Source organism: Coregonus lavaretus (genome assembly GCF_964263955.1).
Source record: "Coregonus lavaretus genome assembly, contig: HAP1_SCAFFOLD_3479, whole genome shotgun sequence".
Lineage (NCBI taxonomy): Eukaryota > Metazoa > Chordata > Actinopteri > Salmoniformes > Salmonidae > Coregonus > Coregonus lavaretus.
Genome location: NW_028158546.1, coordinates 40511 through 62646, shown reverse-complemented (window position 1 = coordinate 62646; position 22136 = coordinate 40511). Strand labels below are relative to the sequence as shown.

The following is a 22136-nucleotide window of genomic DNA, read 5'->3' as shown; positions in this document are numbered from 1 at the left end:
GTGTGTGGCCACTCTCTAAATACCTGTACCTACGTTCTAAATAGTAGGCATTTTGGGTGTTGCAAAAAAAGAACTTTTTATAGTATGTAAAATATAGAAAATGTAGTATGCTTTAAATGCCAGGATGTCAAACTCATTTAGGCTTTTCATCTAGTAGAATTGGCTGCAGACTAATGAAGAAGAGAGTGGCTTTTCAAGACCCATGTGTGTTTGACAACAGCTGTTAATGAGATATGGTGACGCTGTCAAAAGGGTCAATGAATAATGATTTAATGGAATCAACATCACACTTATTGTCACATTATTGTTCTGCTGTGGTCACTAACCTTTTCCATTCATTGCTCCTCTAGATGATGAATCTAGTGATGAGGATGAGGATGATGAAGAGGAGATTGATGTGGTGACGGTGGAACACAAGCAGTACAAGCCCCGGCGGCTGGTCAACGGCACAGTTACCGGGGGGCGAGGCAGTGGGCTAAACAGGCGGACGCCGGTGACAATCATGGTCCGGACGGACACTCTGGACCCGTGTATGAAACGCTTCCACATCTCTATCCACCAACAGCACCACAACTACGCAGCACCCTCCCCAGACACACACCCGACACACACACACCCCCTAACCCCCCCAGGAAGAGGGTCCGACACGAGCCCCCAAACTCTTCTCATAACTTCTCTAACTTCTCTCACACCCAGCCACACCCGGCCCCGGCCTCCACATCCAATCAGAACTCTGAGAGCAAACCACATGTCGCCGTAGCAACCGCTGGGTCGGAATCACCCGACGCCAACACACCCTCCCCCTGTGGTTCTGCCTCTCCCCCATCACCCTTTTCCCACCCCTGCAGCCCCCAGTCCTCCGACTGTGAGGACACAGACAAACGCAAGACACACAACTTCCTGGAACGGAAACGGCGCAATGACCTGCGCTCTCGTTTCCTGACACTGCGGGATGAGATCCCCGGCTTGGCTGAGTGCCCCAAGACGCCCAAGGTGGCCATCCTGACGCGCGCCACGGAGTACCTGGCACAGCTGCATTCCAGCGAGCGCAAGCGGGCACAGGAGAAACGGCAGCTGAAGGCCAGGCAGCAGCAGCTGCTCCGCAGGCTGGCACAGCTCAAACAACGCCCCTAAACACACTGACTGGCAGGCTGGCACAGCTCAAACAACGCCCCTAAACACACTGACTGGCAGGCTGGCACAGCTCAAACAACGCCCCTGAACTTACTGACTGGCAGGCTGGCACAGCTCAAACAACACCCCTGAACTCACTGACTGGCAGGCTGGCAGAGCTCAAACAACGCCCCTGAATGACTGGCAGCGACCTCTAGTCGAAGGAACCTACTCTTAACCAGGACTGAATGAAAACCAACTGACTGGCAGACTGCTAGCAGCTAGCATGGAGAGAGGCCTTTGGGATGGGTCTGAACCCTGTATTATAAACCAGGACTGAGTCAAAACCAGGGATGGATCTGAACCCTATATTATAAACCAGGACTGAGTCAAAACCAGGGATGGATCTGAACCCCATATTATAAACCAGGACTGAGTCAAAACCAGGGATGGGTCTGAACCCTATATTATAAACCAGGACTGAGTCAAAACCAGGGGTGTATCTGAACCCTATATTATAAACCAGGACTGAGTCAAAACCAGGGGTGGGTCTGAATGCTATATTATTAACCAGGACTGAGTCAAATCCAGGGATGGATCAGAACCCTATATTATAAACCAGAACTGAGTCAAAACCAGGGATGGATCAGAGAGGAGTTTCTGACAGGAAATGGAATATCTGCTTTCCAAGCTTGAGGTTGCCCTATAATATTTGCAAACTGTGCATCTCTTATATTTCCTGTTATTGTCTGTAAGGCTATATGATGATGAGTGAATCCATTGAGCGTGAACTATGTCCAGATCAGCATGGCAATGTACATAGACCGTCACGTGTGTCTCTCTCTCTCTCTCTCTTTGTGTGTCTCTCTCTCTCTCTCTTCTGCTCTCTCTCTGTGTCTCTCTCTCTCGCTCGCTCGCTCTCTCTCTTTGTGTGTGTGTGTGTCTCTCTCTGTGTGTGTGTGTGTGTGTGTCTCTCTCTCTCTTTGTGTGTGTGTGTGTCTCTCTCTCTCTTTGTGTGTGTGTGTGTGTCTCTCTCTCTCTTTGTGTGTGTGTGTGTGTGTCTCTCTTTGTGTGTGTGTGTGTGTGTGTGTGTGTGTGTCTCTGTCTGTCTGTCTGTGGTACATACTAGTATCCTTCTCTAATGAACCAATACCAGAGCTTTCAGATCTCTTCCTATTGTCTTTCCTGTGTGTCCCGAAACTGGGTTAGCTCAAAGATATCTCAAAATGCTTATATTTTTGTTAATAAAGAGGATAAATAAATCAAAACAAATCAAAATAAAAACACTATTGAAACTTTACTTTGACCATACTAGCTATTTTGTGACACTGTTGTCAATGCCTGTCTTTACAGTTTTAATGTAGTTTTGTTGTCAGAGTTGAAGGGAAAAAAAGAGCTAAAGTTTTGTACTATATTTTCCTACAGAGTTTTTTTGGTGTTGAACTGAAGATTGTTTTACATGTTATTATTTAAACGTGTGGTTGGTGCTGCCTCTCTCTCTGTCTCTGTCTCTCTCTCTCTCTGTGTCTCTCGCTCTCTCTGTGTGTGTCTCTCTCTCTCTCTCTCTCTCTCTCTCACTTAGATTTACTTAAGATAAAATCACATGTAGACTGCTCCTCTGTTCAATCCATTCACCGTATCTCGCAATCACTCTATAAAATCTCCCATTAGGGTACCCAAGAGGATCTAGTGCTTAAATGCCTTGGCTGGTCCGTAGCCCAAAGTGAACCCGCTGTCTCAGCCCTATCCCATCAGCCAGTTAGAAAGGCTGGGGTTGATTTAGTTCAAGCCATAGCAGTTGCTCTGAAACTAGGATTGTGTTCCAAATAGCACCCTATTCCTTTATATAGTAGAACACTTTCTCACCGGAGTCCTTTGAGCCCTGGTCAAAAGAAGTGCGCTATGTAGGGAATGGAGAGCCATATGGGATAGGCCCTAGCCCTGTACTGGGACAGACTTGATGGTGTGTTTAATATAGCCTACTCATTCTTAACCAGGGAGAGATCTCAGGACACCTCGGCTGATCGTTACTTTTTTTAGTACTTTTGTAAAAAAAAAAAAAAAAAAAAATCTGCATTGTTGGTTGAGGGATTGTCAGTAAGCGTTTCACGGTAAGGTCTACAGCTGTTGTATTCGGCGCATGTGACAAATAACATTTGATTTGATCAGGTGGGTCCTCTGTAGCTCAATTGGTAGAGCATGGCGCTTGTAACGCCAGGGTAGAGGGTGGGTGGGGGGGGGGGTGCAATTCAATATTAGGAAGGTGTTGTTAATATTTTGTACACTCTGTGGATATGGGCAGATCCTAGATCAACACTCCTACTCTGATGCTTTGTGGATACAGGCCCTGGGAGCTACAGGCCCTGGGAGCTAGAGGTTCAAGTTGGGTGGCACCTTTTTTGGCAGCCTGGGTTCAGAGGTTGAGCTGCTACTAATGTTAGTCCTGAAAGCTTGGATTACTCCCTCTGCCTCCCACAAACTAGAGAGTGGGAAGGAGGGAGTGAGCGAGCAGGGGAGGAATGGAGAGCGAGAGAGAGAGAGAGTGGGTAGAGAAAGGAATGATGAAGAGGGTGAGAAAGTAGGGCAAAGAGCGAGAGGGAGAGGGAGCAGGTGGGAGAGAGAGCAGGAGAGGGAGGGAGCAGGAGGGAGAGAGAGAGAGAGGGAGGGAGCAGGAGGGAGAGAGAGAGGGAGGGAGGGAGCAGGCGGGAGGGAGCAGGAGGGAGAGAGAGAGAGAGGGAGGGAGCAGGAGGGAGGGAGCAGGAGGGAGAGAGAGAGAGAGGGAGGGAGCAGGAGGGAGAGAGAGAGAGAGAGGGAGGGAGCAGGAGGGAGAGAGAGGGAGCAGGAGGGAGAGAGAGAGAGAGGGAGGGAGCAGGAGGGAGAGAGAGAGAGCAGGAAGGGAGAGAGAGCAGGAGGGAGGGAGCAGGAGGGAGAGAGAGAGAGAGGGAGGGAGCAGGAGGGAGAGAGAGAGAGCAGGAGGGAGAGAGAGGGAGCAGGAAGGGAGAGAGAGAGAGAGGGAGGGAGCAGGAGGGAGGGAGCAGGAGGGAGAGAGAGAGAGAGGGAGGGAGCAGGAGGGAGGGAGCAGGAGGGGGAGAGAGAGAGAGAGGGAGGGAGCAGGAGGGAGGGAGCAGGAGGGGGAGAGAGAGAGAGAGGGAGGGAGCAGGAGGGAGGGAGCAGGAGGGAGAGAGAGAGAGAGGGAGGGAGCAGGAGGGAGGGAGAGAGAGAGGGAGGGAGCAGGAGGGAGAGAGAGAGAGAGGGAGGGAGCAGGAGGGAGAGAGAGGGAGCAGGAAGGGAGAGAGAGGGAGCAGGAAGGGAGAGAGGGGGAGCAGGAGGGAGAGAGAGCAGGAGAGGGAGAGAGCAGGAGGGCGAGGTAGGGAGAGCATGAGGGTGAGCAAAAGGACAGCATTTCCTCTTTCACTACTCTTTCAGCACATCCCTTCTCTCAGCACATCCCTTCTCTCAGCACATCTCTTCTTTCAGCACATCTCTTCTTTCAGCGAGGTCTTTTTGCGCCTCCTCAGAATAACTGTAGCCCACTGGTGTTATGTGTTTGGATTTGTCATTAGTCTGTCTCTGCTGTCAGACACAGTCATGTTGGCAGAGGACCAGAATACGTTTCACTTTGGGCGGCAGGCAGCCTGGTGTCAAACACTTTGTTTTCTGTTCCTCATAAGCCTATATGTACAGAGAGAATCAGACAAAGATACATTTACATTTAAAACGTCACCTCATCTCTGTTCTCCTTTCTATGTCTAGCCTACTTCCTGTTCATGTACGCTGACAATGACAATCTCACAGGAATGGTCTGGAATCATTCACACTATGAAAACAGAGAAGATAATCACAGAAATATGACACAGGTAGAATGGATAGCAATACCCACTTATTTATGGACTGGAATCATTCACACTATGAAAACAGAGAAGATAATCACAGAAATATGACCACTTATTTATGGACTATAATGGTGAGAGACAGTGTTTATTTAAAAAATCTAGTCCTCATTTCACTAGAAGTGCGTAGGCCTACTCTAACACTTGTGAGATAATGGTGATGGGAAGGAACTACCCTATTCTTTTTTTTTATATAGTGTCTTCCTGAAGTAAGCTTGACTGTGTTAGCAGAGTACTAGGCCTAATGCATCACTTTGAGGGGTTAAGAAAAACAAGCTATTTTCAGAGGAGAGGTGTCTTTCTTGTACTTTAAAAATCAACACCTGTGTGAGTGAGCGAAAACTACTCCCACTCTTCAAGCGCCGTCTCCACGGAAACACATCCTGGCCTCGTTGCCACGGCAACAAGCATCTTCAGTTACTATGGCTCTGCTGCCCTCAGTTTCCATAGTAACCCTTATGAGCTGGATTTGCCAGGACAAGCAGTCCCCTTAGTAAAGTTAGTCAAGAACAGACAATACATCGGCTTTTATTATTGTCTATTATTATTGCTTTGTTTGTTCATGTATAACAACAACATACATATCATTTTAATATAATTTGATGGTTTAAAACAAAGTCGACATTTTTTTGTTTGTTTCAGTGAGAAACACATATTTAGGTTAGAGTACTATTTCCTATTGTATTCTGGAACAAAACACCTTCCCAGTCTTCACTCACCATCTTTTTATCCACACCGGTGCCATGGGAACCTCTTGCCGTTGCCCAGTTACAGAGTCCGCCTGTCTCCATGCACAGATCAGTTGCGAACAGCAGGAAAGTAACATGGTCAGTGCTATCCGGGATCCTTGGGACGTCTCTACCCTTAACCCTTACCCCTTACCCCTTAACCCTTAACCCTTACCCCTGTCACGCCCTGGCCTTGAGAGGCTGGTTATCTTTAGTTGGTTTGGTCAGGACGTGAGGATCTATGTTAGAATTTCTATGTTTTGGATCTAGATGTGTTGTTTCTATGTTTGGCCGGGTGTGATTCCCAATCAGAGACAGTTGTCACTCGTTGTCTCTGATTGGGGATCATGCTTAAGTAGCCTGTTTGCCTACCTTAGTTGTGGGATCTTGTTCCGTGTTAGGCTTGTATGTGTTTAGCCTGAGGACTTCACGTTACATTGTTTCTTGTTTTGTTTATTGAGTTAAATAAACATGTACGCTTTTCATGCTGCACCTTGGTCTGACCCGTCTCTCAATGTTCGTGACAGAGTGAGAATTGAAGGATTCGTTTGGCTGCTGTGTCAAGTGGCAGGGACGCAAGTTGTCTGTCTGTGAATGCTCATGGGTGGAGAGACCCACTTACCCATCCAACCCAACTCTAATTTTCCCACCCTCTTGACTAGCCAGCAGATTCCGACCCTACAGTACGTTTGTTTACATTTACATTTACATTTTAGTCATTTAGCAGACGCTCTTATCCAGAGCGACTTACAGGAGCAATTAGGGTTAAGTGCCTTGCTCAAGGGCACATTTACGTCATTTAGCAGACGCTCTTATCCAGAACGACTCACAAATTGGTGCATTCACCCTATAGCCAGTGGGAAAACCACTTTACAATTTTTTTTTGGGGGGGGGGGGGTAGAAGTCACTTACCACCTTCCGGAGACACTTGAAACCCCACCTCTTTAAGGATTACCTGGGATAGGATAAAGTAATCCTTAAAGAGGTGGGGTTTCAGATGTCTCCGGAAGGTGGTGAGTGACTCCGCTGTCCTGGCGTCGTGAGGGAGCTTGTTCCACCATTGGGGTGCCAGAGCAGCGAACAGTTTTGACTGGGCTGAGCGGGAACTATGCTTCCGCAGAGGAAGGGGAGCCAGCAGGCCAGAGGTGGATGAACGCAATGCCCTCGTTTGGGTGTAGGGACTGATCAGAGCCCGAAGGTACAGAGGTGCTGTTCCCCTCACTGCTCCATAGGCAAGCACCATGGTCTTGTAACGGATGCGAGCTTCAACTGGAAGCCAGTGGAGTGTGCGGAGGAGGGGGGTGACGTGAGAGAACTTGGGAAGGTTGAACACCAGACGGGCTGCGGCATTCTGGATGAGTTGTAGGGGTTTAATGGCACATGCAGGGAGGCCAGCCAACAGCGAGTTGCAGTAGTCCAGACGGGAGATGACAAGTGCCTGGATTAGGACCTGTGCCGCTTCCTGTGTAAGGCAGGGTCGTACTCTCCGAATGTTGTAGAGCATGAACCTGCAGGAGCGGGTCACCGCCTTGATGTTAGCGGAGAACGACAGGGTGTTGTCCAGGGTCACGCCAAGGCTCTTCGCACTCTGGGAGGAGGGCACAACGGAGTTGTCAACCGTGATGGCGAGATCATGGAACGGGCAGTCCTTCCCCGGGAGGAAGAGCAGCTCCGTCTTGCCAGGGTTCAGCTTGAGGTGGTGATCCGTCATCCATACTGATATGTCTGCCAGACATGCAGAGATGCGATTCGCCACCTGGTTATCAGAAGGGGGAAAGGAGAAGATTAGTTGTGTATCGTCAGCGTAGCAATGATAGGAGAGGCCATGTGAGGATATGACAGAGCCAAGTGACTTGGTGTATAGGGAGAAAAGGAGAGGGCCTAGAACTGAGCCCTGGGGGACACCAGTGGTGAGAGCACGTGGTGCGGAGACAGCTTCTCGCCACGCCACTTGGTAGGAGCGACCGGTCAGGTAGGCGCCATCCAGGAGTGAGCCGCGCCGGAGATGCCCAGCTCGGAGAGGGTGGAGAGGAGGATCTGATGGTTCACAGTATCAAAGGCAGCAGACAGGTCTAGAAGGACAAGAGCAGAGGAGAGAGAGTTAGCTTTAGCAGTGCGGAGAGCCTCCGTGACACAGAGAAGAGCAGTCTCAGTTGAATGACCAGTCCTGAAACCTGACTGGTTTGGATCAAGAAGGTCATTCTGAGAGAGATAGCAAGAGAGTTGGCTAAAGACGGCACGCTCAATAGTTTTGGAAAGAAAAGAAAGAAGGGATACTGGTCTGTAGTTGTTGACATCAGTGGGATCGAGTGTTGGTTTTTTGAGAAGGGGAGTGACTCTCGCTCTCTTGAAGACGGAAGGGACATGGCCAGCGGTCAAGGATGAGTTGATCAGCGAGGTGAGGTAGGGGAGAAGGTCACCGGAGATGGTCTGGAGAAGAGAGGAGGGGATGGGGTCAAGCGGGCAGGTTGTTGGGCGGCCTGCAGTCACAAGTCGCAGGATTTTATCTGGAGAGAGAGGGGAGAAAGAAGTCAAAGCATAGGGTAGGGCAGTGTGAGTAGGACCAGCAGTGTCATTAGACTTAACAAACGAGGATCGGATGTCGTCAACCTTCTTTTCAAAGTGGTTGACGAAGTCATCCACAGAGAGAGAGGGGGGGGGGGAGGATTCAGCAGGGAGGAAAAAGTGGCAAAGAGCTTCCTAGGGTTAGAGGCAGATGCTTGGAATTTAGAGTGGTAGAAAGTGGCCTTAGCAGCAGAAACAGATGAAGAAAATGTAGAGAGGAGGGAGTGAAAGGATGCCAGGTCGGCAGGGAGTTTAGTTTTCTTCCATTTCCGCTCAGCTGCCCGGAGCTCTGTTCTGTGAGCTCGCAATGAGTCATCAAGCCACGGAGCTGGAGGGGAGGACCGAGCCGGCCGGGAGGATAGGGGACACAGAGAGTCAAAGGATGCAGAAAGGGAGGAGAGGAGGGTTGAGGAGGCAGAATCAGGAGATTGTAGGGAGAAGGATTGAGCAGAGGGAAGAGATGATAGGATGGAAGAGGAGAGAGTAGTGGGAGAGAGAGAGCGAAGGTTGCGGCGGCGCATTACCATCTGTGTAGGGGCAGAGTGAGTAGTGTGGGAGGAGAGCGAGAGAGAAAAGGAAACAAAGTAGTGGTCGGAGACATGGAGGGGAGTTGCAGTGAGATTAGTAGAAGAGCAGCATCTAGTAAAGATGAGGTCAAGCGTATTGCCTGCCTTGTGAGTAGGGGGGGACGGTGAGAGGGTGAGGTCAAAAGAGGAGAGGAGTGGAAAGAAGGAGGCAGAGAGAAATGAGTCAAATGTAGACATAGGGAGGTTGAAATCCCCCAAAACTGTGAGGGGTGAGCCATCCTCAGGAAAGGAACTTATCAAGGCGTCAAGCTCATTGATGAACTCTCCAAGGGAACCTGGAGGGCGATAGATGACAAGGATATTAAGCTTAAATGGGCTAGTGACTGTGACAGCATGGAATTCAAATGAGGAGATAGACAGATGGGTTAGGGGAAAAATTGAGAATGTCCACTTGGGAGAGATGAGGATTCCTGTGCCACCACCCCTCTGACCAGATGCTCTCGGGGTGTGCGAGAACACATGGTCAGACGAGGAGAGAGCAGTAGGAGTAGCAGTGTTTTCAGTGGTAATCCATGTTTCCGTCAGCGGCAGGAAGTCGAGGGACTGGAGGTTAGCATAGGCTGGGATGAAGTCAGCTTTGTTGGCAGCAGAACGGCAGTTCCAGAGGCTGCCTGAGACCTGGAACTCCAGGTGTGGGGTGCGTGCAGGGACCACCAGGTTAGAGAGGCAGCAGCCACGCGGTGTGGGGCGTTTGTGTAGCCTGTGCAGAGAGGAGAGAACAGGGATAGGCAGAGGCATAGTTGACAGGCTGTAGCAAATGGCTACAATAATGCAGAGGAGATCGGAATGAAATGAGCTAAACATCAGGGAGAGGAGAGAGCAGGGCCCTCTCACCAAAAACTTCTACCTCAGAAACTATAATTGTTTCACTGAACCACCCGAACAAAAACTCTACCAACTTCCACCTTTAGAAATTAGAATTGTTGTGAACCACAGCGGTTCAATGTTTAAAGGAATAGACTCAACCCACTTTATTCAGCTAGCTAACTATGACACCATAGCTAACTAGCATGCTAGCATCCAATAACACACCGTTTAGCACCAACACTTGGTCACAACAAACCACCAATAGTGTGTTAACACACTAAGCAGATAGTTCGTGTCCGTGTCTAGTTCCTATCATAACGCAGAACCTATCACACTGAGAACTTTTTTCATGGAAAACTGCCCTTTTCAGTCCTCATGCCAGCTAGCTGTAGTCACAGCAGCCATTTTGTAATGGCAGTCAATCGGCTCCTTTGTTGTTCAATGTGATGTGCCATTTTGTAATGGCAGTCAATCGGCTCCTTTGTTGTTCAATGTGATGTGCCATTTTGTAATGGCAGTCAATTGGCTCCTTTGTTGTTCAATGTGATGTGCCATTCCATAATTGCTGCTGTGGCTACTAATAGCTAGCATGAGGACAGAAAATGGGAGTTTTCCAGGAAAACTATAAGTATTTCAATCTTCTTGATGCATCAGTGTGGATTAGGGCTGAACTCATTTAGTCAACTGGTCGATTGTTTGGTCGATAAGCTGTTGGTCGACCGATGATTTCTTTAGTCGAGCGGCAGCAAAAACAAAAATGTTTCTTTCTTCATGGTGTCCAAGACTCCTGTCTGAGCGGACTGATCCATTGTGGAGGCCGTGGGGATGGCACAGTCCATCACTCTAAGACAGGTGTGCCCAACCTTCTTTGACGTGAAATCTACTTTTTCATTTGCCAGCCTGATGAGATCTAAATGTAAACCAACCAACAAAATGAATGAAACGCAACACACCACTGAGTATTTGAAAATGGAAGAAGTTCAAGATGACGGTCAATCACCCTCGGTCTGGGGCATCATCAATCATGAGGAAGGTGAGGGATCAGCCCAGAACTACACGGCAGGACCTGGTCAATGACCTGAAGAGAGCTGGGACCACAGTCTCAAAGAAAACCATTAGTAACACACTATGCCGTCATGGATTAAAATCCTGCAGCGCACGCAAGGTCCCCCTGCTCAAGCCAGCGCATGTCCAGGCCCGTCTGAAGTTTGCCAATGACCATCTGGATGATCCAGAGGAGGAATGGGAGAAGGTCATGTGGTTTGATGAGACAAAAACAGAGCTTTTTGGTCTAAACTCCACTCGCCGTGTTTGGAGGAAGAAGAAGGACGAGTACAACCCCAAGAACACCATCCCAACCGTGAAGCATGGAGGTGGAAACATCATTCTTTGGGGATGCATTTCTGCAAAGGGGACAGGACGACTTCACCGCATTGAGGGGAGGATGGATGGGGCCATGTATCGCGAGATCTTGGCCAACAACCTCCTTCCCTCATTAAGAGCATTGAAGATGGGTCGTGGCTGGGTCTTCCAGCATGACAACGACCCGAAACACACAGCCAGGGCAACTAAGGAGTGGCTCCGTAAGAAGCATCTCAAGGTCCTGGAGTGGCCTAGCCAGTCTCCAGACCTGAACCCAATAGAAAATCTTTGGAGGGAGCTGAAAGTCCGTATTGCCCAGCGACAGCCCCGAAACCTGAAGGATCTGGAGAAGGTCTGTATGGAGGAGTGGGCCAAAATCCCTGCTGCAGTGTGTGCAAACCTGGTCAAGACCTACAGGAAACGAATGATCTCTGTAATTGCAAACAAAGGTTTCTCTACCAAATATTAAGTTCTGCTTTTCTGATGTATCAAATACTTATGTCATACAATAAAATGCTAATTAATTACTTAAAAATCATACAATGTGATTTTCTGGATTTTTGTTTTAGATTCCGTCTCTCACAGTTGAAGTGTACCTATGATAAAAGTTACAGACCTCTACATGCTTTGTAAGTAGGAAAACCTGCAAAATCGGCAGTGTATCAAATACTTGTTCTCCCCACTGTATGTATGAAATAATTAATTGAAAGTATGAAATGAATGGAATATGAAATTACACATTACCAGGCAACTCTTTTTTTCTTCTATATTTATGTCTTAGATCAGCCTATGGAGTCCCTTGGGAAACCCAACTACCAAACCATCCAATGATGGGATTTATAAATAAATGATCTGTTCTCCCGAAAGGACTGATATCTATAATATATAAACTTTTGGAAAGCTCATATTCTGAGCTAGCCATAAATAAAGTATGGTCCACAGATCTAATTGAATCTGAACAGCCCTTTAACTGGAACAGAATATGGAAAAATATGACCTTGACGTCCCATAATCTGAACCACCAATTTAAACATTTTAAGTGTGTTCACAGACTGTATTTAACACCAAGGAAATGTTTTATGATGAAATTGGCTCCGTCGCCCAACTACTCACTGTCTCCCCAAAATCAGGTAGGCACATTCCTTCATATGATGTGAGAGTGCCCTGCAGTTCAATGCTCCTGGGGAAAAGTTACACAAATCATTTCGAGGTGCATGAATGTAAATATTAAATGCTTTGCATCTGTTATGTTACTTAATGATGATACAGTGCCTTGCAAAAGTATTCATCCCCCTTGGCGTTTTTCCTATTTTGTTGCATTAAAACCTGTAATTTAAATGGATTTTAATTTGGATTTAATGTTATGGACATACACAAAATAGTCCAAATTGATGAAGTGAAATGAAAAAAATTACTTATTTCAAAAAATGCTAAAAAATAAATTACGGAAAAGTGGTGCGTGCATACAGTGGGGAAAAAAAGTATTTAGTCAGCCACCAATTGTGCAAGTTCTCCCACTTAAAAAGATTAGAGAGGCCTGTAATTTTCATCATAGGTACACGTCAACTATGACAGACAAAATGAGGAAAAAAAATCCAGAAAATCATATTGTAGGATTTTTAATGAATTTATTTGCAAATTATGGTGAAAAATAAGTATTTGGTCAATAACAAAAGTTTCTCAATACTTTGTTATATACCCTTTGTTGGCAATGACACAGGTCAAACGTTTTCTGTAAGTCTTCACAAGGTTTTCACACACTGTTGCGGGTATTTTGGCCCATTCCTGCATGCAGATCTCCTCTAGAGCAGTGATGTTTTGGGGCTGTCGCTGGGCAACACAGACTTTCAACTCCCTCCAAAGATTTTCTATGGGGTTGAGATCTGGAGACTGGCTAGGCCACTCCAGGACCTTGAAATGCTTCTTACGAAGCCACTCCTTTGTTGACCGGGCGGTGTGTTTGGGATCATTGTCATGCTGAAAGACCCAGCCACGTTTAATCTTCAATGCCCTTGCTGATGGAAGGAGGTTTTCACTCAAAATCTCACGATACATGGCCCCATTCATTCTTTCCTTTACACGGATCAGTCGTCCTGGTCCCTTTGCAGAAAAACAGCCCCAAAGCATGATGTTTCCACCCCCATGCTTCACAGTAGGTAAGGTGTTCTTTCGATGCAACTCAGCATTCTTTGTCCTCCAAACACGACGAGTTGAGTTTTTACTAAAAAGTTATATTTTGGTTTCATCTGACCATATGACATTCTCCCAATCCTCTTCTGAATCATCCAAATGCACTCTAGCAAACTTCAGACGGGCCTGGACATGTACTGGCTTAAACAGGGGGACACGTCTGGCACTGCAGGATTTGAGTCCCTGGTGGCGTAGTGTGTTACTGATGGTAGGCTTTGTTACTTTGGTCCCAGATCTCTGCAGGTCATTCACTAGGTCCCCCCGTGTGGTTCTGGGATTTTTGCTCACCGTTCTTGTGATCATTTTGACCCCACGGGGTGAGATCTTGCGTGGAGCCCCAGATCGAGGGAGATTATCAGTGGTCTTGTATGTCTTCCATTTCCTAATAATTGCTCCCACAGTTGATTTCTTCAAACCAAGCTGCTTACCTATTGCAGATTCAATCTTCCCAGCCTGGTGCAGGTCTACAATTTTGTTTCTGGTGTCCTTTGACAGCTCTTTGGTCTTGGCCATAGTGGAGTTTGGAGTGTGACTGTTTGAGGTTGTGGACAGGTGTCTTTTATACTGATAACAAGTTCAAACAGGTGCCATTAATACAGGTAACGAGTGGAGGACAGAGTCGCCTCTTAAAGAAAAAGTTACAGGTCTGTGAGAGCCAGAAATCTTGCTTGTTTGTAGGTGACCAAATAATTATTTTCCACCATAATTTGCAAATAAATTCATAAAAAATCCTACAATGTGATTTTCTGGATTTTTTTTCCTCAATTTGTCTGTCATAGTTGATGTGTACCTATGATGAAAATTACAGGCCTCTCTCATCTTTTTAAGTGGGAGAACTTGCACAATTGGTGGCTGACTAAATACTTTTTTTCCCCACTGTATGTATTCACCCCCCTTGCTATGAAGCCCCTAAATAAGATCTGGTGCAACCAATTACTTTCAGAAGTCACATAATTAGTTAAATAAAGTCCACCTGTGTGCAATTTAAGTGTCACATGATCTGTCACATGATCTCAGTATATATACACCTGTTCAGAAAGGCCCCAGAGTCTGCAACACCACTAAGCAAGAGGCACCACCAAGCAAGCGGCACCATGAAGACCAAGGAGCTCTCTAAATAGGTCAGGGACAAAGTTGTGGAGAAGTACAGATCAGGGTTGGGTTATAAAAAAATATCTGAAACTTTGAACATCCCACGGAGCACCATTAAATCCATTATTAAAAAATGGAAAGAATATGGCGCCACAACAAACCAACCAAGAGAGGGCCGCCCACCAAAACTCACGGACCAGGCAAGGAGGGCATTAATCAGAGAGGCAACAACGAGACCAAAGATAACCCTGAAGGAGCTGCAATGCTCCACAGCTTAGATTGGAGTATCTGTCCATAGGACCACTTTAAGGCGTACACTCCACAGAGCTGGGCTTTATGGAAGAGTGGCCAGAAAAAAGTCATTGCTTAAAGAAAAAAATAAGCTAACACGTTTGGAGTTCGCCAAAAGGCATGTGGGAGACTCCCCAAACATATGGATGAAGGTACTCTGGTCAGATGAGACTAAAATTCAGCTTTTTGGCCATCAAGGAAAACGCTATGTCTGGCGCAAACCCAACACCTCTCATCACCCCGAGAACACCATCCCCACAGTGAAGCATGGTGGTGGCAGCATCATGCTGTGGGGATGTTTTTCATCGGCAAGGACTGGGAGACTGGTCAGAATTGATGGAATAATGGATGCCACTAAATACAGGGAAATTCTTGAGGGAAACCTGTTTCAGTCTTCCAGAGATTTGAGACTGGGACGGAGGTTCACCTTCCAGCAGGACAATGACCCTAAGCATACTGCTAAAGCAACAGTGGTTTAAGGGGAAATATTTAAATGTCTTAGAATGGCCTAGTCAAAGCCCAGACCTCTATCCAATTGAGAATCTGTGGTATGATTTAAAGATTGCTGTACACCAGCGGAACCCATCCAACTTGAAGGAGCTGGAGCAGTTTTGCCTTGAAGAATGGGCAGAAATCCCAGTGGCTAGATGTGCCAAACTTATAGAGACATACCCCAAGAGACTTGCAGCTGTAATTGCTGCAAAAGGTGGCTATTAGGGGTGTAACGATCCATCTACTACATCGATGTATCGATTTATATTCCTATGATCCAACTACATCGATCTGTGCTCGGCGAGTTGGCCTTTTGGACAACATATATCAATCTAACATCGTTTTATAATGTAATAAATCGATTGTATCGATACTAGGAAATAACCCATTGGATTTAAGCACGTCAGACTTTATATGGATGTTTTTTCTTAGCACTTTTAATGATAAAGGCTTTAAACATTACTCGATTCAGTCTGCCTAACCGTGACGTCATCGCCCCGCGCCAGCAGCAGCGCAAAGGCGCAAAGACAACAAAACATAGCATGGCGGACGACAGAGGAGAAGCCGACGAGCGAGAAATTATCAAGCCACCATTGCGGTCCTTACAAGAAACAGGAATCTAGGAAACTTCACCTGCACTGTCCAGTATCCAGGTATTTATTTCAGTCACACTGGTTGAATTTTTGGCTAAAAGTTTACTGAATCGATTTCAAGTCACTGAATCGTTTCGGATCGTATCGTTCTAAATGAACCAATATCGTCCTTGAATCGTATCGACAACCACGAATCGTGATACAAATCGAATCGTTGTTAAAATGAATCGTTACACCCCTAGTGGCTATAGTTATGCACACTCAAGTTTTCAGTTTTTTGTCTTATTTCTTGTTTCACAATAACAAATATTTTGCATCTTCAAAGTGGTAGGCATGTTATGTAAATGAAATTATACAACCCCCCCCCAAAAAAAATCCATTTTAATTCCAGGTTATAAGGCAACAAAATAGGAAAAATACAGTGGCTTGCGAATACTTTCGCAAGCCACTGTAGCTCCTTGAATCTCTCAATCAGAGACGATTACTGCTGGCAGGCAGCATTGCCACAAAAAAAAAAAGATGGCTCTTAGATGGTAATCACCTCACTCTCTCCCATTTAACCAGTGGATACTATTATCGACAGCGAGAATAAATGGTGCTAGTCAAGGGACAATTGAGGTCTAGACAAATATACGTGATTCTATAAAGAACAATCTTAGCTAAAGCCCCACACATACAAACCAATTATATATATTTATTTAAACTTTTGTTACTTTCTTTGCTTTCAGGCCCATGGGGAAGGGGTGGTGGGGAGACTGGATTGATTGATGGATGGGTGGGAGGGGGACTGATAAGCAACTTCGGTTGCTGGGAGGGATAGGAAGGGGTGGGACTGGGAGGTTTGGGAGGGGGAGGATGCAGACGGGTGGATGGATGGGGACTGAGGGGGGGATTGTTGTGTATCTGAAAGTAGTGTGAGTCTTGTTCAAGTTAGGTGTTCCTTAATATACTGTATACAGGGACATTTGAAGTTGATTAATTTAAAAATAAATTGGTACCATGCAGTTGTCTTTGGTTTGTTTAGTGATTTCATGCATGCGATGATGTGTCTCATGGCATCCCAAGAATGAATCTGCAAAGATTGTTATAAATGACATCTTATTAGCAAAGTAAGGTATTGGTTGAGTTTTGATGGATACAGTAAAAACTATTCTTAGATCTGTATAGTAACCCAGGCTTACAGTTAGTTTTTCTAATATAATCAATAAGCTTTCCAAAAGATAGATTCTGAATTATCATCAAACCCAGATATTTGAAACAATCAACACTTTCAATTATTGTTCCATCAGTTCCATTAATTTTGAAATTGCCAGTTTATTCTTTGCCGTGTACCAAACAGCAGGACTTTTAAATTATTTGCTAGAATCCATTTTTGTAAAGTGTTAAAATCATCTTGGAGAGTTGCTTGTATCTGCTGAAAATCTGAGCCTGATGTATAGAGCACTGTATCATCAGTGTAAAGGTGAACATGTGTATTCTGTTTCACTGATGCTGATACGATACATCGTCAAAAAATAATACCCCGATATGTATCTATAGATTTTTGTCCCCTATCAATAGTCAGCTCTAATGACAGCTGACATCTTAAGCCTTAGGAACTGAAGTATTGAGTTAATCTCGACTTGCATTGACTACATTTACTCAATATTTATGCACCACTCCTTTTATTATGAATGCAATGGTTCCTCTCCCTCTCTCCCTCACACACACACACACACACACACACTCTCTCTCGCTCTCTGTCACACACACACACACACACACACTCTCTCTCGCTCTCTGTCACACACACACACACACACACACACACACACACACTCTCTGTCACACTAATAATCTAGCTTGGAAAACACTATGCTTACAAAAGTATGCGGACACCCCTTCAAATCAAATGAGTGTATTCGGCTATTTCAGCCACACCCGTTCCTGACAGGTGTATAAAGGTGTATAAAATATAGGACCCAGCCATGTAATCTCCATAGACAAACATTGGCAGTAGAATGGCCTTACTGAAGAGCTCAGTGACTTTCAACATGGCACCGTCATAGGATGCCACCTTTCCAACAAGTCAGTTCGTTAAATTTCTGCCCTGATAAAGCTGCCCCTAGTCAACTGTAAGTGCTGTTATTGTGAAGTGGAAACGTCTAGGAGCAACAACGGCTTAGCAGTGAAGTGGTAGGCCACACAAGCTGAAGCGTTTAGCGGGTAAAAATAATCTATCCTCAGTTGCAACACTCACTACCGCGTTCCAAACTGCCTCTGGAAGCAACGTCAGCACAAGAACTGTTCGTCGGAAGCTTCATGAAATGGGTTCCCACGGTTCGAGCAGCCGCACACAAGCCTAAGATCACCATTCGCAATGCCAAGCGTCGGCTGGAGTGGTGTAAAGCTCGCCGCCATTGGACTCTGGAGCAGTGGAAACGTATTCTCTGAAGTGATGAATCACACACGTCCGACGGACGAATGTGGGTTTGGCCGATGCCAGGAGAACGCTACCTGCCCCAACGCATAGTGCCAACTGTAAAGTTTGGTGGAGGAGGAATAATGATCTGGGGTTGTTTTTCATGGTTCGGGCTAGGCCCCTTAGTTCCAGTGAAGGGAAAACTTAACACCACATCATAAAGTGACTTTCTAGACGATTCTGTACTTCCAACTTTGTGGCAACAGTTTGGGGAGGCCCTTTCCTGTTTCAGCATAACAATGCCCTCGTGCACAAAGCGAGGTCCATACAGAAATGGTCTGTCGAGATTGGTGTGGAAGAAGTTAACTGGCCTGCACAGAGCCCTGACCTCAACCCCATCGAACACCTTTGGGATGAATTGGAGCACTGACTGCGAGTCAGGCCTAATCACCCAACATCAGCGCCTGACCTAACTAATGCTCTTGTGGCTAAATGGAAGCAAGTCCCCGCAGCAATGCTCCAACATCTAGTGGAAAGCCTTCCCAGAAGAGTGGAGGCTATTATAGCAGCAAAGGGGGGGACCAACTTCAAATTAATGCCCATGTTTTGGAATGAGATGTTGGACGAGCAGGTGTCCACATCCTGTTGGTCATGTAGTGTATCTGGTCTACTATCACACCGACAGGAAACAGCTGGCCTAGTTGCAGGTGTGTGTGCGCGTGTGTGCGTTTGTGTGTGTGTGTGCGTGTGCGTGCGTGCGTGTGCGTGTGCGTGTGAGTGAGTGAGTGAGTGAGTGAGAGAGATAGGCTATTATCTTTCTTTCTATCTCCAAAATCGCACATACAGCAGAAACACACTGGCCTAGTTGTGGCCACGTGAGAGACAGGGTTTGTGTGTGTGTGTGTGTGTGTGTGTGAGAGAGAGAGAGAGAGAGAGAGAGAGAGAGAGAGAGAGAGAGAGAGAGAGAGAGAGAGAGAGAGAGAGAGAGAGAGAGAGAGAGAGAGAGAGAGAGAGAGAGAGAGAGAGAGAGAGAGAGAGAGAGAGAGAGAGAGAGAGAGAGACTGTCTGTCTGTCTGTCTGTCTGTCTGTCTGTCTGTCTGTCTGTCTGTCTGTCTGTCTGTCTGTCTGTCTGTCTGTCTGTCTGTCTGTCTGTCTGTCTGTCTGTCTGTCTGTCTGTCTGTCTGTCTGTCTGTCTGTCTGTCTGTCTGTGCTTGTTTAAGTAGAGAAGCCGGCTATTGTGCCTGGTGGCTTCCATATTTAGCATGGGTGGCTCCTCCACTAGCTAGCCCTAACTGCCAGTGAGTCAATGTTTTGTGAATGGGGACTGTGTGGTGACTAGGTGGAAGTGTCTCTTGTTCTCAGGGGAGAATTGGTTCCCACAGTCTGCCACTCCCATTGTCTCCCCACAGGACCCAGTCTCTCCCCAGTCTCTACCCTAACTCTACCACTCCCACAGGACCCAGTCTCTCCCCAGTCTCTACCCTAATTCTACCACTCCCACAGGACCCAGTCTCTCCCCAGTCTCTACCCTAACTTTACCACTCCCACAGGACCCAGTCTCTCCCCAGTCTCTACCCTAACTCTACCACTCCCACAGGACCCAGTCTCTCCCCAGTCTCTCCCCAGTCTCTCCCCAGTCTCTCCCCAGTCTCTACCCTAACTTTACCACTCCCACAGGACCCAGTCTCTCCCCAGTCTCTACCCTAATTCTACCACTCCCACAGGACCCAGTCTCTCCCCAGTCTCTACCCTAACTCTACCACTCCCACAGGACCCAGTCTCTCCCCAGTCTCTCCCCAGTCTCTCCCCAGTCTCTCTGCTCTATCTCTGCTCTATCTCTGCTCTATCTCTGCTCGGACTCTGTCCTGACTCTGGAGTTATTTGAAATTGGAGCAGATATTATTCACTGATTATTAAAGAGTCAGCTATACTCCCTCTCTGACAATACTGCATTGCTGGCCGTGTGTGTGTGTGTGTGTGTGTGTGTGTGTGTGTGTGTGTGTGTGCGTGCCACTGTGTAAACTGGTTTGCAGGCCTATTTACTGTAGTGTGTAGAGGTATATGGGCAGGGGTTGAGAGGGGAGGGGAGAAGAGGGGAGGGGATGGTGGTGTATCCATGGGTTTCTTTGTCACGAGAGGGTGAGGGAGGGTAGAGGAGGCCAAATGGCGTCTGCATGCTTCCCAGCCGAAACAGTTCGGGAAGAGTTTGTGCATAAATTATATGATGACATTTTGTGACGTTTTTGTATGTTTTGGACTTAGGTACGTTTTTTTTTACGATTGTTCGGGCAATCAAAAAAAATTCAAAAGTCGGTAGCCGAAGTCTACGCCCCGTCGTCTGTTATTGGTCAACAGTAGGGATTCTTCAATAAAGTCTTTGTTGTTGTTCAACGAGAGACGACTCGTTTTCATGCTCATTTTGTCATTGAGAAGTACTGCACCAAACATCTTAGTTAGATGTAAAATTGCACAACTAAGATCTCTTCGGCTAAGTTCTCCTGAACTGTCACGGATTCTGCCGAGGCTGCCCCTCCTCCTTGCTCGGGCAGGTTTCGTCGTTCGTCGTCACCGGAGTACTAGCTGCTGCCGATCTATGTTATATGTTTCTATGTTCTACCTGTTGTGTCAGATTGTTTCACACCTGTTGCCCATCTTGTAATTACTCCGCCCCTATTTAACCCTGTGGCTCCCATTGTGTTCTGTGCGTGTTTGTTGTTTGTTCGCTGATGTCGTTGGTGAGCGGGTTTATTCCTCCCTGCGTGGAGGCGTCTTGTTTCTTTACGTGCATTAGTAAAGATACGTTTTTTCATTAAGTTCTGTGTCCTGCGCCTGACTTCAGTCAACCGCATACACTGACATCGTGACAGAAACACGCACCACGATGGAGTCAGCAGGAACGACTGGATCTACGAAGACGATGGAAGAACGAGTCCAACGTCAAGGGACGATGATCCAGAATCTCTGTGCTACGATGGAACGAGTGTTCCAGATGATGGAGCAAATAGAGAGAGGTGGTATCCCTTCACCATGCCCAACCACACCACCACCTGCTACACTGGCTACCACTTCACCACCTGGGTCCAGGGGAATTCGGCTCTCGCTCCCGAGGGCATATGCCGGTACACCTGCCGGGTGCCAGGGATTTCTCCTCCAGGTAGAGCTTTACCTGGCCACCATTCACCCGGTGCCCTCGGGATACGAGAGCGTGTCCGCCCTCATCTCCTGTCTATCAGGGAAGGCGCTTGAGTGGGCTAACGCCGAGTGGGGGAATATAGACTCGAGAACTGTCCGCTACGAGGATTTCACCCGCCGCTTCCGGGCGGTATTCGATCATCCACCGGAGGGGAGAGCGGCGGGAGAACGGCTGGTCCACCTACGACAGGAGCGCGCAGGATTTTGCGCTGGAGTTTAAGACTTTATCAGCCAGCGCGGGATGGAATGAGCGGGCCCTTATCGACCACTACCGTTGCAGCTTAAGAGAGGACATCCGTCGGGAACTGGCCTGCAGGGACACCAATTTCAACCTGGACCAACTGATGGACATGTCCATCTGGTTGGATAACCTGTTGGCAGCCCGCCTACGTTCTGATGGGGGTCTGTCTATTCCATCCCCCAGCACCTCCGAGCATACCCCCATGGAGCTCGGAGGTGCTGCAGGTAGGGAGACTGAGAGAGAGACTGTCCCCTGCACAAAGTGTGGCCGCAGAGGACACACTGCTGGTCGGTGCAGGGGAGGGTTCTCAGGAGGTCGAGGCAGCAGGCAGAGCACTGGTCGACCGTCTCAGGTGAGTAGGCACCAGACTAACCCAGTGTTCCCTGTTGCTAATATGTGTATCGACATTATGTTTCCAGATTTTTCTCCCCATTCCCAGCATAAGGCGCTAGTAGATTCAGGCGCGGCTGGGAATTTTATTGATCGCCAGTATGCACGTAGCCTAGGGATTCCCACAGTGTCTGTTGATAAACCTTTCCCTGTTCACGCATTAGATAGTCGCCCGTTAGGGTCAGGCATAATCAGGGAGGTC

General features: G+C 47.2%; 1 pseudogene across 1 annotated transcript; it reads left to right on the top strand.

The window, feature by feature from the left end:
- Positions 1-350: 350 nt before the first annotated feature.
- Positions 351-2413, top strand: LOC311123861 (protein L-Myc-1b-like; annotated as a pseudogene). Its single transcript has one exon. The product of its transcript is annotated as a protein L-Myc-1b-like (transcript).
- Positions 2414-22136: the final 19723 nt, after the last annotated feature.